The sequence below is a fragment of the Bombus affinis genome, chromosome 1 (genome assembly GCF_024516045.1).
Source record: "Bombus affinis isolate iyBomAffi1 chromosome 1, iyBomAffi1.2, whole genome shotgun sequence".
Taxonomy (NCBI): Eukaryota; Metazoa; Arthropoda; class Insecta; order Hymenoptera; family Apidae; genus Bombus; species Bombus affinis.
Genome location: NC_066344.1, coordinates 1409562 through 1426823, shown reverse-complemented (window position 1 = coordinate 1426823; position 17262 = coordinate 1409562). Strand labels below are relative to the sequence as shown.

Sequence of the window (17262 nt, the reverse complement as noted above, 5' to 3'; positions counted from 1 at the left end):
ATCTAAATGAAAGATACAAGAAAAAAAAATGCAAAAGAAAAAAGAAATCTTTGTCTGTACATCCTATCAAAAGTCTTCTAAAATTCAGTTGTAAATCTGTAAAATTACTATGATGAGTTAGTTCATCAAGATTGATCATTTTGACCATTTTAATGATACTAGTGTTAATGGGCCGAAGGAGAATTACAGGATCGCCTCTATTTGCATAGTAATGTGGCCTGGTTCGCGATACTGGCAGCTGTTCTAATTGAATTTAAATGGAAAGAACTGTGTTACTGGGGAAGGACTGAGCTCCCTGTGATTCATGGGGTCTGCATGGGGTTATTTAGACGAATGGTTTCAGGATAATTTTGCGGTTGGTTGATTATATGGATTCGTTAATTATATAAAAGCTGGAAAACTATAACTTGGACATAGAGAGGATTTTTCTTCGAAAAACGGCGGTAAGGTATTCTATAAATAAAAATAAAAGGAAAATATCGGACAAATGTAGACTTATTAGGAAATATTGCAAGAATAAAAAATAAAAATGAACTGTTTTTTGGTGAGCAATTATTCCTACGGTATTCTAAATAGAGTGCAAGGTAGCTGATTATAGCACGGCATAGGGTAGTTTTAACGCGAAAGTATCCTTGAATATGAAACGAGAATTATTTTAACAGAGTCTTGAAGTCTTGATCGAACAGGAATCAGGAAACTGTGATTTGCATAAATCGGTATTCCGCAAGTTATAGGGATAAATATAGCAATATAGTAGGTAAATATACCGTAGAGCAAATTTAGTCTGAATTAGTATCTGCGAGGATGTCAATCGTTTGAGCAGAATCTTGTACCAACCTCGCGATTACTCAGAAACTACGAAACAACGTAACGTTTAAAAATTTGTATTTCAAATACAATATATTGTTACGAATAAGAGTCCTTTAAACTTGAGTGCCAATAATATAGAGCCTTAAACCAGGCCCTTAAGGTGTTATAAGAAATCCAGAAAATCGAAACAAAAAATTTCGAAATAATTTCATTAATTTTTTATGATAATCTTTCTCTCTGTAACATTCAATTAATGTTTAAATGTCCTGAATTATAGCATGCTCAATGCTTCAAATTGTAATAGCAGATGCACTTGTGTTTCCCTCTTGAGAGATCAAAGCTAATCTGCTAAGGTCGGTATACTAATAAACATTTGTAGTTCGTGCAGAAATTTCTCGCGGCTAGCGCTTTCGACGAAAGACTGACTCTGGCGATATAACTTGTCTAAGGAACGCTCACGTCAAATGCAAGATATGAAGACGAACCTTTAGGGCATCGAGTAACGTTCTAGACAATCTGATAAACAAATCGTCAAAAATCAAAAATCATTTTCAATATTTTCAATAATTTGAAAAATTGCCTCCATTCGATTCATCCCTTAAGGAGATCTAGTTTCGAATTATAAGTCTCAAGTTTATTAAGAATGTTATCAAAATGAACAAAGTTCTGAAAGTAAGATACTAACTTTGAATCTTCGATATTCTTCAAAGGCCTCGATAATTCAATGGACTTGCTCTTACTCAAACTAAATTTTAAATGAACCGAATCTCAAAATCTTCAATCACAATTTTGTCCATGCAAAGGACACAAAGTTTCAAAAATAAGACACGAATTTCACAACTTCTATCGTTACGCATTCCACGGTTTTCAATCAAAGTCTACGGTATATTCAGTTTCGCCTTCAGTTTCGACCAATGCGCAAGCCAGTGGAAACATAAATTGTTCTGAAGCTGGCACGAGGTTCGCGGACAGGAAGGGAATCCTGTTAATTAACTTTCCGGCACAATGGCGGACCGGAACTTATAACGGGGCATCAGGTGACCGACTTTTCGTCCCCTTTTAACAAAGAACGCTGACACCGAAGTGCAGCGGAAAACGCGAGGCGAAAGTAATGACACCGCGACGGAGGGGATGAAAATGAATCACGGACGAGGCACGCTCCATTAAGGATGTTTACCGACTACCGGAGTCTGTGCTTAATCAATGCATCTTTTAATTAGACCCTCGTTAACTCTGTATCCGTCGCGCCGATAGGCCAGTGGAATTTGAAAGGTCTGAAAATGTTCAAGGTTTGCCGAGCGGTCAGTCAACACGTTTGACCGAACTATATAGATTACGGTTAGGACGACTAGATAGAAGTCGACTGAGCGAGCGGTCGACTGCGGAGAAATTTTAGTAAGTCGCTTTGTGCAAATGCAAATTTGGTCTAGTAGCTCAGTCGACCGCCGATTAAAGACCGAGTGGTAGGAAAGTTTTCGTGTGCGAATACAAAAACTTGGTTGTGTACGTTAATAAAACCTAGTTGTATTCAGTCGATCGCCGAAGCCAACTTTTTAGATTTCCTGGTTAACTAGGGTTCTGTAACTCGCACTTTTTGGTAGTCAACCGTCGATGAAGCTAGTCGATTAGATTTGCATTTGCACAAAGCGACTTACTGAACTTTTTCACTGGTCGACCACCTAATCGATTCGCCTGCAGTCGCTCTTACAGTGAATGCGTATGCGGACGAACTGACATTCCGACGAATGAAACATCTCAAGATTACAATGTACACACTCATAAGAACGGTAGCTTAGGCACTGTATGCTAATTTTTACATACGGCATCGTTAGCAGGTCAATTAACGAACAATTGCGAGCAATGAAATATGTTTACGTATTTATTTGTTATCATGTATTCGTTAATGTGCGAACGTATTTAATTGTTTTGAGATATTAATAAGTTCGCTGTAGATTCGATTCCATTTTTTACAATGCTGTACGCTGACGAAAAATGTTAACACGATACAGTATATTATAAAACCTTCTACATATGTTTAATATGAATTCGGGCTTTTCAATCCACGTTCAAATCGATGTCATACATTTATAATCTAAAAGTATGTAATCACTCGAATGCATGCCGTATGCGGTAAACGTATTGAATTCGTTAAAGCAGTAGTCCGCGCAAATACGCATGCACAGTAACCGTTGCCGCGCGAGATCGACATCTGTGATACGATAAATTTCTCTTTGATCCGGTAATTCGCTTCTTTCAAGAAACTTTCAACTCGAACGTTCGATAAAAGAACTAGAAGGACTGTACTTTTCCAAAGATCCCACTTTTCAGAAAGCTCTCGCGTAAAGTCCAGTAAAAATATAGTATAGTCTAGTCAAATGGAGTAGAGGTGGCACGATAAATCATCGTTCAAACGATATGACTGGGTTGGATGTGACACGGCATTCACAACGACACGGTGTTGAATCCAACGGGAACAATGGCGGCAATAATTTCGTAGATTTGCGTCGCACTTTTATGCCGCCGCTGCGCCGGATGTTAGAAAAAGGCGAAGAATGATGAGCGTTTAGCTCGACTACTTTACGCGTAGGATTGCTGCGATCGAGTGGTTGGATTTACTGAAACGTTATTGCGACCGGTGTTTAGAAGTTTCGTATAATTTATACGTTTCCTTAACTTGAGAAATCAGAGAGTCGAGGCTGCAAAAATATTTCCAGATATATTCGAAGTAGATTTGAAATAGCTGATGCGTATGACGGTATAAAAATGGAATGAACTTTCCTTTACGAGAATGTAGGAAAGAAACGTGGATTGAAATTCTCGTGCGGACGATTTCGTTTCCAAGAGGAAAGTTACGTTTGTCTTTGATTAAAGTTTCAGTTGCATCACAAGATGACTAGCTTTGTTTCATTCTTATTTTTACAATTGAGTTGAATAAAATGCACACTATCCAAGAGGAAGATGATGATTGAAGTAAATTAATATCTGTAACGTACTCGAAATTGTTCGATCGTATATATTCAGCGAAATATGATTTATCAAAGTCTTCATATTCCTAATACTTGGTACTTTTCTTTAGACTTTGTTGCTACTTTCGTTCTTTAACTAAATAATATAATCCGCAAATATTATTAACTAGAGAGTATTAAATATTAAAACATCGTTCAATTATCGGGTAATATCAACAAAAATATCAATAGAAATAGTTAGCGCAAAATCTCGACAAAAACCTCTACGATTAAAGTTTCTATAAAAAAAAAAAAAAAAAAAGAAACAAGAACGCCGTTCAACATGTTTTCTACACGCTCGATCGGATGATCTCCTATTTTTGCGTCTACATCGCAAATTCGAGGATTCGTTACTAATTGTTCGAACCCGGCCGACCTAAATAACTTCTTGCAGCCATGAAATCCCGAAAAAAGACCTATATATGTTCGGGAGTGGACTCGTGAATTTTCGCGTTTCCATTCATTCGGGCGGCCCTTTCGGTCGAATCCACAATTATAATCGCAAATTCGAAGGCCGCGCCCCCTTTCTGATGTAAATTCGCCACCGTTTTTTAGAGCGTGACTGAGATGCCTAACGGCTCTCTAAGGCTGATTTATAGGCAAGATACACACGCGATGGCGTGGGGTCAAGTGCTTTCAAACCAGGCGTGTAGCTACTTCCGACCGTTCGATTGTGATGTACAGAGGTGATGGAGTACGATTCGACGATTTAACGATTTCACGGTTGGCCTGTTCGTTCCATGATACCATTGTGTTTGTTCTCGATAAACCGGCACGAAACGATTATTATCTACCGTGGATCTCGATTATCGCGAACGACAGCATTTCTTTCCTGGCACCGTTTTTACAACGATGGCCTCGTACGCATACTACGCACGATAAAACCGTAGAAGAAAATAATAATTTCACGCGGAACTTACGAGCTATTTCGACAATTTATGCCAACGCATACTCGTATATGTCAGCGCTGCTATTTCCAAGTAAATTTTTGCCGCGAGGCTAATTCGTACACGTATCTCGCGTTAAAATGCTAGAAACAAGCACCGTCTGACACCGAACACTTTACACGCTGAAATGTTTTTACTCGCCCAGCCGAGATAACGTTTAGTTTTGCCGCATTCCGGAACAGCTAGAAACCTAAGAATTTTTTCCACGACCTGTAACCGACTACTAGAAAAATAAGTAGCAGAGAGCACCGTGCTACGATCCAATGAAATTCATGTTCGCGCGGCGATCACATAGCCGGTTTCAGAAGCGGTAAAACGCGAGTTTATTCCACTAACGTTCCACGGCGTGGTATTCGACATTAACCTCGGTATTAATATTGCACGAGGCTTTCGGAGATGACAGAATCGAAGGAAATTTAACGCTCGTAGCATCGAGAATATTGTTGTTCGAGCCTCCTAACGTCAAAGAAGGCATTAGACGTACGAGAAACTATGCCACACCTGTGACGTACGATCGTCGACTAGAAACATGTTGTAGAGATCAATGCAGGAATGGTCATACCCCTTACACGATGAAAATACCTCTTGTTCCTTGCAAGCGGGTCGTCCATAAAATTCGTACGACATACCCCACACAAACACTAAATAAATCTCTGTTTCTCTGGCAGTGATATCCGGGGACGATTCCCATCGAGTAATCGAGAAACCCAATTCTCATTCGTTCGCCCGGCGAGTGTCAAGGTTCGACGCTTTGGTAGTCGATCCACCCTATTCCCGGAAGGAAATCAGGCCATCCTGAACGACGATTGTAACGTCCACGCTGTCCGCTCATCGGTCGAGTCTTCGTAAACACTGGCAAGTTTCGCACTTGGCCCTCATAGTTGCGGACAATAACGGCAGATCGATTAACGACACTGTACGCGCCCGTAGAAACGACACAGGGTGTTCATCGGAATGGAAAATCTCATCTGATTCCTCGAAACGAGATAATATTCTTGACTGGCTGATCTTGACACATCGATTGTCGTGTCCATTTTGCGGCGATCTCTCAGAGATAGACTTTCCTACAGGGACCTTCCCGTTTCGTAGACTCTTCTTTCGTTCATTTTTATCTCCGCGTCAAAAACAACCGATCCCTGTGCACTCGACCGAACATCGCGTTCAACTGACCAAACACGCGGCTCCCAGCACATCAATTTCAATTCTCCCTCGTCGATCACCACGCACCCGACTATCTCCACCAGACAGACAACCAACAGAGACAGAGGTAGTTGCACGAGGCACCCCTCGTCACCTCGGAGTATCGCCGACTACGGCACGCTCCGCTCTCCCCTTCTTTCGCAACCCCTCACGACGATCACGTGACTGGGAAATTTTACTGGCGCAGCGGAATCAAACAACTTCCTGCTACGATCCGTTCTTCGACTTCCTGCGATCCTATAATGGATAGTACCACGAGAGTCGGATATCACACCAACTCTCTCTCTCTCTCTCTCTTTCTCTCTCGGTCGACTCGTCGATCAGTCCATCGTCGCACGAACCAACGTTTCGAGTCTGAAAACCGACAACCACGGGCACGTCATCGTGAGCACTGGCTGTACTAAAAACATCATCGATAGTTACAGGCGACGTTGCTCTTTCGAAGCACTTTCACTTTTTTCTTGTTTTGGCGCGTGTACCGCGAGGCTGCACGTGCACCCACGGGGGTGTCTGCTTCGTAGCCGCCGTTCCCCGTGTGACACGTGTCACTGCGCTCTACCGCAGGAGAAAAGAAGAACGGCCTGTTCTGTGTGCGTGCGAGAAAGAGAAAGACAAAGATAGAAAGAGGAGGAGGAGGATAGGAGAATGACAAACGCGAGACTGCACGGCGGTCCGTGGACGGAAGACAGACGCGATGGCGTTACGAACGGAAAAGGAGGGAAAGTGTGACAAAGGGGGGAAAGATAGCGACAGGGAGAAAAAGAGGAAAAAAGGCGGCTACCAGCTCCGTAGCCTTCGATTTTTAGAAGGAAAGTGAAGGCTGCAGACACCGCCCAGCTAACCGCCCGGGTGTGCCAACGCGAAAAACCACCCCCGTAGTGTGCTCCACAACCGATGCCCCGAATTCTGTCATTGCCCATGCGCATGGTAACCTTGGTTACCGCGCCCAAGCGCGCCAACTGTCGCCCTGGTGGTGGTCCACGGCACTATCACTATACCCTTGGAAAAGTTTCACGCACCCCGCCGATTCCTACGAGACGAAAACCGTGCGCGCCCCTGCGCGTTGCTCCGTTAAAGGGGCGGCGCGGTCGTGCTGATTATTTTTTCAGCGGGACGCGTTCCTCGCTGTGCCGATGAGTCAGCGATACCGAATTAAAGCCGAGAGGACGGTTTAGGGATTCTGCGAGAGACGTTGGATTCTGACATATGTCGATAGGATGTGGAATGGAATTTCAGAATTGCTTCGATCGAATATTTTCAGGCCAATTTTATATAGTGTGTATATCGTCGCGTGTATTATCGCGTGTGAATTCAAGATATATAAAAGGACAAAAGTATAATAATATTGGGTTGAATAGTAAGTTCATTTTCTTTGAAAAAAGGAACGTCAAGTGTTATTATTCTCATGTGAAATTTATCTAACCAGGGAATAACTTATTTATCTTATTTCTCTCTGCACGTATCTTTACATTGTTTTTACAATTTTTGTAACATTTTTCGAGATGTATATGTTAATGAACAGCGAATGAACTTATTGCTCAACCCAATAATTTCCAAGTTTTTGTGGAATTTATAGATTTAGAGTGAATGCAATCGACGAACGTAAATTATTCGTGTATTTACTAATGATGTATTTTAAAATTATATACGTGGTCTGTTGAGATAATCGTTGATTTTTAGTATTACTGTTTGAATTAATCGCGATGATTTTTGCATCGATGAAAGAATTATTTCATTCGCCTTTTATAGTTTAAAAATTAAACGATCTAAAGATAAGAAGCTTTTCCAATAGTCAAAGAAGTCTTCGAGACTTAATGCTTGATAAAATCAATTCATTCATTGCCTAATGAATGGCTAAGAAGTCGATTTAATCACAGGATAGTATTTTGCTATTGAACAACGGCGAAAGAAGAAAGAAACAAAGTCACCGGGTTCTTTCATCTTCCACTTTTTAATTAAATTGCATTCTATCAAAAATAAATAAATACCTAAGGGCTTTCCAACGATAATGTATCTTACTTATGAATTAATAAATTAATTGCGAACGTAAATTATTGGAAATTGATATTAGATAATTAAATTCCTCGAACTTTTCAATATTATAAACCACATTCGATACGCTTCAAATATATTACAAGGATTAATATAACGCAAGCTCATTCGATTAAACGAATAAAAATGAAGAAAAATCTTCGTAATTTAGCAATAATCTAGCGTTATAGAGACACGTATAACATATACTTCGCGTTTAATATATTTCGATTATCTATCAACTTAATCTTCGTAAGGTCCTCTCAGTCTTTATAATTAAACGCCGATTAAATATCTTCTCTCGTTCATACACACATTAATCTCCTTCCGAATTCATAAATTTTGGCAAACTCGATGGCTGGAATATTCGATATTCATCGATGTCTGATCAAAGTTTCGTAGTACCGGCCCATCGAATCCACTTTGCCAGTGGTAAAACGTACTCGAGTTTATTGTACCTCTTACTACAAACTGTAACCGATTTAGTATCTCCGATATTCAATATTCATCGGCTGTCTGACCAAAGTCTCCAGCTATTTACTGATCAAATTTGCTTGTTCCAGAAGATACTCAACCCCGTTCTCTATTTCTAACCGCATACACCAACCAGTTTAACATCTTTGATATTCGATGCTGATCAAGTCTGATCCAAGTCTGACCAAGATCTCGATCTCCTTACTGCTATATTCATCGCTCCATCGTCAAAGTCGATCCGATTCTACCTCTAATCATCCGTTAATCGTGAATTCACGTTTACTCGTTTTGGAAGTTAGTCATTCGAGTCTTATTCTTCTTACTAAGAAAATTCTATCTCCAGTCATCCGTCATTTACTCGTTCTTGATAATATTCGGGCCTGTATTCTAATATTTCTAATTGCATACACGAATCTATTTAACATCTTCGACGCTTGATATTCATCCGAGTCTGGAATATTATTATATGAAATATTATTCTCCTCATTATTATATTCACTGCTCCATCATCAAAGGACACTCGATCTCACTTTACCTTCAATCAGTCGTTAATAATCACTTCGTCTCGTACGTTTACTCAATTTCGCGAGACATCCGGCAACGTATCGAAAGGTACGATCACGTGATATCCATTTCTGAAGCAACAACGGACGAGACGCAAGGTTTGTTCAAGCAAATTAACGCAGACACCGCGAGAATTACTCGCGCATCACGTAATTTCCATTACTAGGCTTATAACAGATGTAACCTATGCGGGTGACGGAAACCCTCGACATTGTGGTTCGCCCCGTTCCTCTAGGATAAGCGCAGAAACGTTTTCATGACGGTGCAATATATGGTCGATCTCCGAAATGGCGAGGGATCAAGAGACTCGACCCAGTATTTGTTATATGCTATTGATTCGATATCGTAGAAACAAATATAAGCCAATAGTTTAAGACGTTTTCTCTGCCTTTCTGATGTTATTTAGCTTCTTTCTATCCGTGTATCTAAGAAAATAATATATGTATGTATGTAGGATACATACAGTTACTGGAATTTATGACACTGTGTGCACTGACAACGTTTTCAGATGTATCGATACTGTTTGTGTTCATATCTTATGCATTATATCGCGGTTACGTTATATATAATCTTATGTGACAAATCATTGTACGCAAAATAAAGATGTGGAACATCTGATAAACGTGAAAAGTTCGTTCTAAGCATGGAGATGTTAAAACAACTTATTAATTGCGTTATTGCTTAATTAACTTTTATTGTTGGTAATATTGCGACGATGCTTTTTTTTGAAAAAATCTTTGTGAAGATTGAAGATAAAATTATCCAGGGAGATACAAATTCTATTAATACAGTAAATTCGAAAGTACATCTTACCGTGTCATTTTCTACCGTAGCTACAAAAGCAGATTAATGTAGATCATACCACAAGATGTCTCATAATTTCCGACAACAATGAATCACTCTGATAGGATTTGTTTTGTCGACGATCTAAAGGCTGAATTTACCACTTCTAGTTAAGAGCTTTCACATTAGCCCGTAACAATGAAACCGTCTTATCAGATAGATACAGTTCTACAGATGGAAGCAAATACATATTTCGGTAGTTGAAAACGTAAACGTTGAAAATTTAGTGACGTAAATTTGACAGTAAATTAAGATCAAAACTGACAGGGTAATTATTATCGTCCCGTTATTCGCAACATTCTCCAGGCTATTTGTATAAAGTAATTTGACAAATATCGTTGTTTTTCTGTACCGTGATTATTAATTTTCCTCCATCACAAGAATGATCTTTTTTCTTTGAACAGAACATTTTTATTACAGTAAAATTCAACATAGCAAATAAATAGATGGAATAATATTTACCGAGGAGACGTGAGATGTTTGATACAATTCAGGGAAATTTATCGCGGAGATCAACACGCAGAAGTTCGTCACAGTGCTGTTTCAAATGTCGGGAAACCACCGTTACAAACGAAAAAGAATCACTGACGATGCAGGATCATTTCGATATTCGAATAAAAATTCACGATGTATGAAAAAAGCTAGTGTACCGACGTCATTAATGCGATACATGAATGGCACGTCTCTGTGACAAAAACAATATCAGGAAACCGTGGTGTCATGATTTATGTTTACAAAAAAATGAAAAAATATTCAAAGGACGTGAAAAATATCAAAAAATATTCGAAAGACGCGAAGAAAATAAAAAAAATATTCAAAAGTTATAAAGCGAGATACAAACGAACAAACTGGCAACGCGAATTTTCCATATAACGAAATTTCAAATCTCTGACCTGCAAAATTCGGACTTTTAATAAAAACTATAAAAAAGTTCGGAAAGGCGATGAAACATGTAATAGCTGCGAATTAATTCAATAATTGACTGGAATAAACGAGCCAGAAGGAAATCCCGGAACGAGAATTGTTTAACCTTGGTTAAGTAGCATAAACTTGCTAATCCACGCGATATTGGTCGCCACGGACTCGCTTTAGCGCTAGTTCTGCTAACTTTCCGCAAACTTTTGAAGAACCCTGTGCTACGTCAGCTTTTCCTGTTGTTTTTAACGTTTCAGTTTCTGAACACGTTTCTACGTTCACGAGCCAGCGATTGAAACATTAAATAAGTTACTACGGACGTACTATGAAACGTAAACACTCTTCAAAATAAAATTGAAGAACGTGAAAATTTCGATCGACACAAGTAACTTTTCGCGCATTTCAGCGAAACGTCGCTATTTTTAGTATAATATTAAGTAAAATTTATGATAGTTGAGAAGTTGTATAAACCTTTATTATATGTAGTATTCAACAATCAGATAGCATTGCGGGATACTTTAAAATCATACTGATACGACCGATCGTACGACGGATCTTTCGTGTCGACCGCTATAGCATAAACAAGAACTACTTTAGGAACGAGGAAAAGCTTAAAAGAAAACGGAAAGCATTATCTTCTTTCGCGAGAACTTGCTCCAACTTCCGAGTCACTTCACCCGAAGTTCGCGTCTTAACGCTGCAGCGCCGTTAAATATTGTGCAAACTATTAAAAAATGGTAAAACAACGTAGCCTAAAGATAAACGACGACATTGCTGATCTACATTACTCCATTAAGAAGCAAGCTCAAGAGTTACATAAACACAATATTATCGAGAAACTAAATAATGTGAATAGCTTGCATATTGTTTTATGAAAGTACCAAAAAAAAAAAAAAAGAAGGAAAGGATGAAACAAAAGATACCTTACAAGAGTCTGCTATAGAAGCATAAAAATTTAAAGGAAATTTCCATGATTTAGAAGATTTATATTTCATAGTCTTCTAAATATTTCAATTTCTTGAAACTTCATAAAATTGTAGAATCTAGCGGTACAAGAAGAAACGAGAAATGGATTGTATTATAGAAAGAGTAATGAAATCCTTAGAATTCCTTTCTTATGGCAACAGTGTTAAAAAAAAGAATTCGACGATGTGGAATTGACTGGAAAAAATGCAAATACGTTTGTCACTAACAGGTTAATAAAATTGAACTGCTTGTTCTATTTAAAGTTTCTCAAGCAACCTATATACTATATACACCATGTAATTTTTATATCTGTACTTCCCTGTCGTTAAATTATTCCGTTTGAAAAAGTCCTATTATAAACGCAAAGAAATATTCGCCCCGATGGTGTCCCAATTTAGAATTTGATGAATCCAAATCAGAAGCTTATGGAATACAATAGAACACGTTCGAAATGACTTTTATAAATTTAGGTGATCCGCGGTTAATGCTCGATGATAAAAATAAACCGGAATTAAAACAGTTTCGATTCTTATTATCATAATAGCGCACAGCCATTTAACAAATCGCACTAAATCTATTACATTATGTATGTATGTTAGCCTACTGACACAGGGAAGTAATATGAGATGCCGGCAACCCTAAGGAAGAAACCGAGCTATCGCGTCCTTTCGTACGCCACAAACACAATTTTTATGTTAATGTAATAAGAAGTCGTGTCGACGTCGAGGCGTCACGCATTTCTCAACTAACTTTCTTCCTGAAAGTTGAACCTCCTCCGTCGGCGGAACTAATAATCGTGAGATGCCGGTAAACGAGCATCTTTAACCAAGATCGAGTGTTCTTTGAAATTTTGATGAAGATAAATATAATGACGAAAGTAGATCGTCTATATCGAGAAATTCATCTTTGGGATTACTTCAGATTTTCTTATCTCGTAATGTTCTGTTCAATTACAAAAGTAGATTCTGGGATTTTGTGAACAGTGGAGCGACATATCTTGAAGTTGCGCAATCAAAGAAAACCTAATCGCTCGGCGATAGAATCTTTAAGGTTAACAAGATGAGCTTATCGTTTTAGAGGGATATATAGAAAATTTCACAAAGACTTCTACGAGATAGAAGAATCTGTCTTTTCATCTATCGCTAGCGAAGACGATCCTCGTTAAATTTTTCATCCTTTTACACAGTAACGCATTCTATGATGAATATTACAAAGAATATTGTAAAGAGTGATCGAGTATCGAACAGATTCTTTCGCTTTCTTGGAAAAAGACACATACGCACAAGCTTTGATTTGATTTTTCTTTGTTTAGTAGTCCTTAAATTATTCAAAACTTTATTTATAAAACTTTCATATTTTATATATTCACAGAAAAAAAGGATACATTTATAAAGAAAATTTCTTATTCAATCACCGAGAATTCATTGAAATTTCAAATTCTTCTTCTCAAACAGAAATGCAGAGGGAATTTCCATTAAAGGAACTAGAGACTTTTTTCGATGGATCACATATACAGAGAAATCCATGGAAGGAACAATATTCGAAACGAACAATTGCATACCCGTGGAATTCCCTACGACGACAGAATTTACCTTGTAAGCATCGTGGATCCCTCCCGAGAGTCGATTGTAGTCTCACGTTTCGAATCTCGCCCCTCGGGCTGCTAGTCCGTGGAACAGCTCACCAGGGACTTTCATGCTACCGTAAGAAAATAGGGGTGTACTTTTATACGGCATCGATGCTTTTATAAAGGAACGGAAAAAGGTAGAACGCTGGTTCACCAAGGGCAAACTGACTGAAACTCAAACCTTTTGCAGCCGAAACGCGATTAGTCTGAAGGCGTCTTCGATGTCTTTGGTCGCGATACTTATCGGGGTTGGATTTCTTAGAAGAAAGAAAAGCGCGATTTCCTTGCGGGAATATTCTATGACCGTCTTTCAGACATTCCTTTTGATCTTCCTTGTTTTATTTCTTCTTCTTACTTGTTGATATTAGACGTATAGCGGAGTTTTTGTGCTACTTGTTCATAAAATGACTTTTCGACTTAATATTTCCTTCGTTAGATATATTGTGTTATATTATGAATAATAGCGATAAGGAGAAAACGATAAGAAAATTTTATTACGTCTAAAGGTTTCTCGAGACTTAAGATTTTTCAAGAATTTCTTTCTCTTTTTTGATGTTATATCGTGGGATTTATTCATGGGCAGAACGTTTCGTCATTTGATCTATTTACTCCACCTATTTGACTTTTTTTTACAATTTTAGACGTCAGATTAATAATAATAACACAAAAATAGTAATAATAAAATTTCATTGTATTTAACAAAAATTGTTTACGCGTAATGAGGTGAAATATAAAAACATGGTCTAAGCGTTGTTTCAACGAGAAAAGTCGCTTATTGGAATTGCCATCGATCCATATGAAGTTGTCCACAAGTTTAACGCTTTATGCTAACAGCGTCGAAAGTTTCAGAATATTCCTTTTATGATATCTCGAGGTGAGACATTCTAATCGTTCCAACCCTTTATCCGAAGTTTAATACCGTACGAGTCTAAGTTTCAATGAATATTCAAGAGCGCAGAATGTAATATTGGCGTCTTTACCCGTTCAAGTTTTTTAATCTCACGGTGTTTAACGCGGATATTGAATTTATCGCGTTTTAGTAGAATTTATATAATGAACGTCGAAAGAAGAGAAGCTGCAAATCGTATGCAATTAAAGTCGCAGCGCATTGGTTTGTCTCAAGTACAATGAGCTCGAGATCAATTTCGAGCTTGTAACGTGAATGTTTACTTTGCAAGTACAAAGGTAATTAATTGATTTCGAATAGAAATTGTGCACAGAAAATGATTACTTGCAAGTGGTCCGCAAACAATTTTTGATTCGAAGTGGACACCAATAACCATACAGTCGGTGAAAGAATTTCGTGCAACGCGATTCTTTTCTGATATAAAATAAAACCGGTTTGTTGGTTTATAGGTATACATTCAATAAATGCATATAGCGAATGATTAAAATTGGAGTTGCTGGAATTTAATGTACTTTTAGTACGAACTCTCGATCAAATCTTCGATCCTTTAAATTAATTTATGTACAAATTCAGAACGGAATACTTTTATCGCGAACGATATTTCTGAGGGATTAAAATTTGTAATTTTGTTCAAGATATATACATTGAAACCAGAATTCTACAATTACCATAATTTAAAAGTTCGGTTTATTTTCATTCGCTCTTCTCTAATTTTTGTGTTTCGACCTTGCTATCGTCTCAATGAACTTGAAACGAGCAATCAGTAAAGATTCTTTCATTTTTTTTTTATTCAAACTTAAGATATCGCTTAATAATAGAAAAGTACGATTGTACGGAAAAAGCGCAACGCGGTTAAAGGTAATCTAAATGAAATCCGTCCCTTCTAATTCAATTCCCTCGCATAAAATAAAGAAACTTATTACCCTAGTACGATTTCAGGAAGCCATTAGCCCATTCTTTATTTCGAGCGATATTCGCCTAGGTCCGCGGTAATTAATTGAAACTGTAAATTTTACTTCTCCAAAAGAGAAAAGAAAACAAAAGGTAGAGAGAAAAGGATAGGGAGAGACAATCAAACACGAACAAACAATCCAAACAATGTTTGTTAGAAAAGACTAGTAACTCCCGATAAATATATCCAATCGATATGCCGTAAAACAACGAACTTTCTCTCCGTGTTACGTAAAAAAAAATTGACGTAAAAAAGATCTACGTCTGTTTAAACTCGATGTCGTTAAAAGGAAACGTCGCACAAAAGGGTATTTCCCGCGTAATCCAATCGATAGCACTGAAGATTCGCCGACAACGACTGATCTATTGCGTCCTTAAACACGTTCACGTGTATGTGTGTGGCTATTTACAAAGAACGTACGATAGGACTGTAAAAGGTGGTGCGAACGAGCGGAAAGCAAGTCATAGAAATCCTTTAGTGGGAATTCTTTAAGAGGTGGCGAAGGAAATGCTGTACGAGTCGCAAAGTTACGGAAGAATCAGGCACGGTTCTTAACGAGACGTCCCACGAGCAACGAGGAAAGTTACTTTGTTTCAGCAACTTTCGATATCGACGACATTGTTGAGGCTGAGTTAGGCGGCTGGAGTGGCACCCACACGTGACTCCGTGATCCACGTAATGGGTGCTGCTGAAGTGTTTTCGCAGTGTGAGGGCATTTTCACAGTGAGAATTCGTGTGAATGACGGGTGATTGAGAATCGCGCGAATGTTTGGATTAGAGCAATGGAAGGGAGAAGCGATTCAGAGAATGCACGTGGAGATTTCGAATGAATGGTGCCACGTGGAAATTTCTGTACACGGGATAAAAATGATTTTTCGTATATCGCAATTTTGCGTAATATGAATGAAATTTTTTAAAAATCCAGTAACTATTGTTTATTTTCTAATAATAATTTTTTATTTAGATAAGTGTAACGGCATATGAGTCAACGGCAGACTTGAATCGGGAGAGACTCGTATTATTTTGCCTTGGAATACCAACGTTGTTTTGGCTCGCTAGGTTCAAAGGTAAACGAACTCCGGACAAAACATTATCGTCGTTATTTGTAACTGTCAACCGGAGTTACATTTCAACTTTTTATAACACCGGTCATTACAAATAGAACGTGCTCTCTAGAACAGTCATTATAGCAAGTCATATACCGTCGAATAGCGAGTCAGTATAGCGAGTCATATAGTCTAATAGCGAGAGTATAGTTGAACAGTATCATTAAGTGAGCGACGAGTACAACCGGCATACACTATCTCTGTATTTGTATTCAAAGTGATTTTAATATACACTGACTATTATCATTTTATCACCTGTCTCTTTAATTAACCAACACGTTATAATAATCCACCTCATAAAACATATTTATATGCTTATATTTTTCTTCGTGTCTTTCCTTTTTCATTCCTTTAGTACAAGTTTTATACTTCAGCCCTCGGTAGCTCTACTTTTAAAAATATAATACTATTAAGAAGTTAGACAGTGAGCTTTTGGTAAAACTTAAAAGTGTTGTAAGTTAGAATCGTAGCTCAACGTTGAAACTTTAAATTTATATTCTTCGATAAAAGTCAGTCTACAACGTAGTATTTCCAAAACAGCTGCAAAGACTATTTGATTTGTGAAGAGTAAAATTTCTTACGAATATAAGGCGCTCGTACAAAACCATTAGGGCAATGTTGAAATATCTAAGATGATCGAGGGACACGTCTCAGACCACTTCTAGAGGAAGAAACTTTCAAGTTCGCGACAGCAAAATCGTGAGACCAATTCGGATCACGTTAGAATTGTGAGACGAAGAAAATTACAATTTTAATATTGCAGATTTGAGAGACTTCGTATATCGTATTTCGGATATATTAAAGTGCTATAAAGTACCACATTAAAGTGCCACAGTCTTAGTTGCAGCATCGTGAAACTTCGGATACCGTGACCTAGATCTGTGGAAAACGCATCAGACCACTCTAATGGTAGAA

The 17262-nt window shown here is 38.1% G+C and overlaps 1 protein-coding gene across 10 annotated transcripts in view; it reads right to left on the bottom strand.

The window, feature by feature from the left end:
* Positions 1-17262, bottom strand: part of LOC126915803 (glutamate receptor ionotropic, NMDA 2B) — a 360824-nt gene that overhangs the window by 120294 nt on the left and 223268 nt on the right. For 2 of the 10 annotated variants that reach the window (XM_050720886.1, XM_050720895.1), the window contains exon 1: positions 5264-6840. The exons of the other annotated variants lie outside the window; for them this stretch is intronic. The gene's annotated coding sequence lies outside the window, so the exon portion shown is untranslated. Of the gene's footprint in view, positions 1-5263; positions 6841-17262 lie in introns of those variants that run through there. 10 annotated transcript variants of the gene reach the window in all.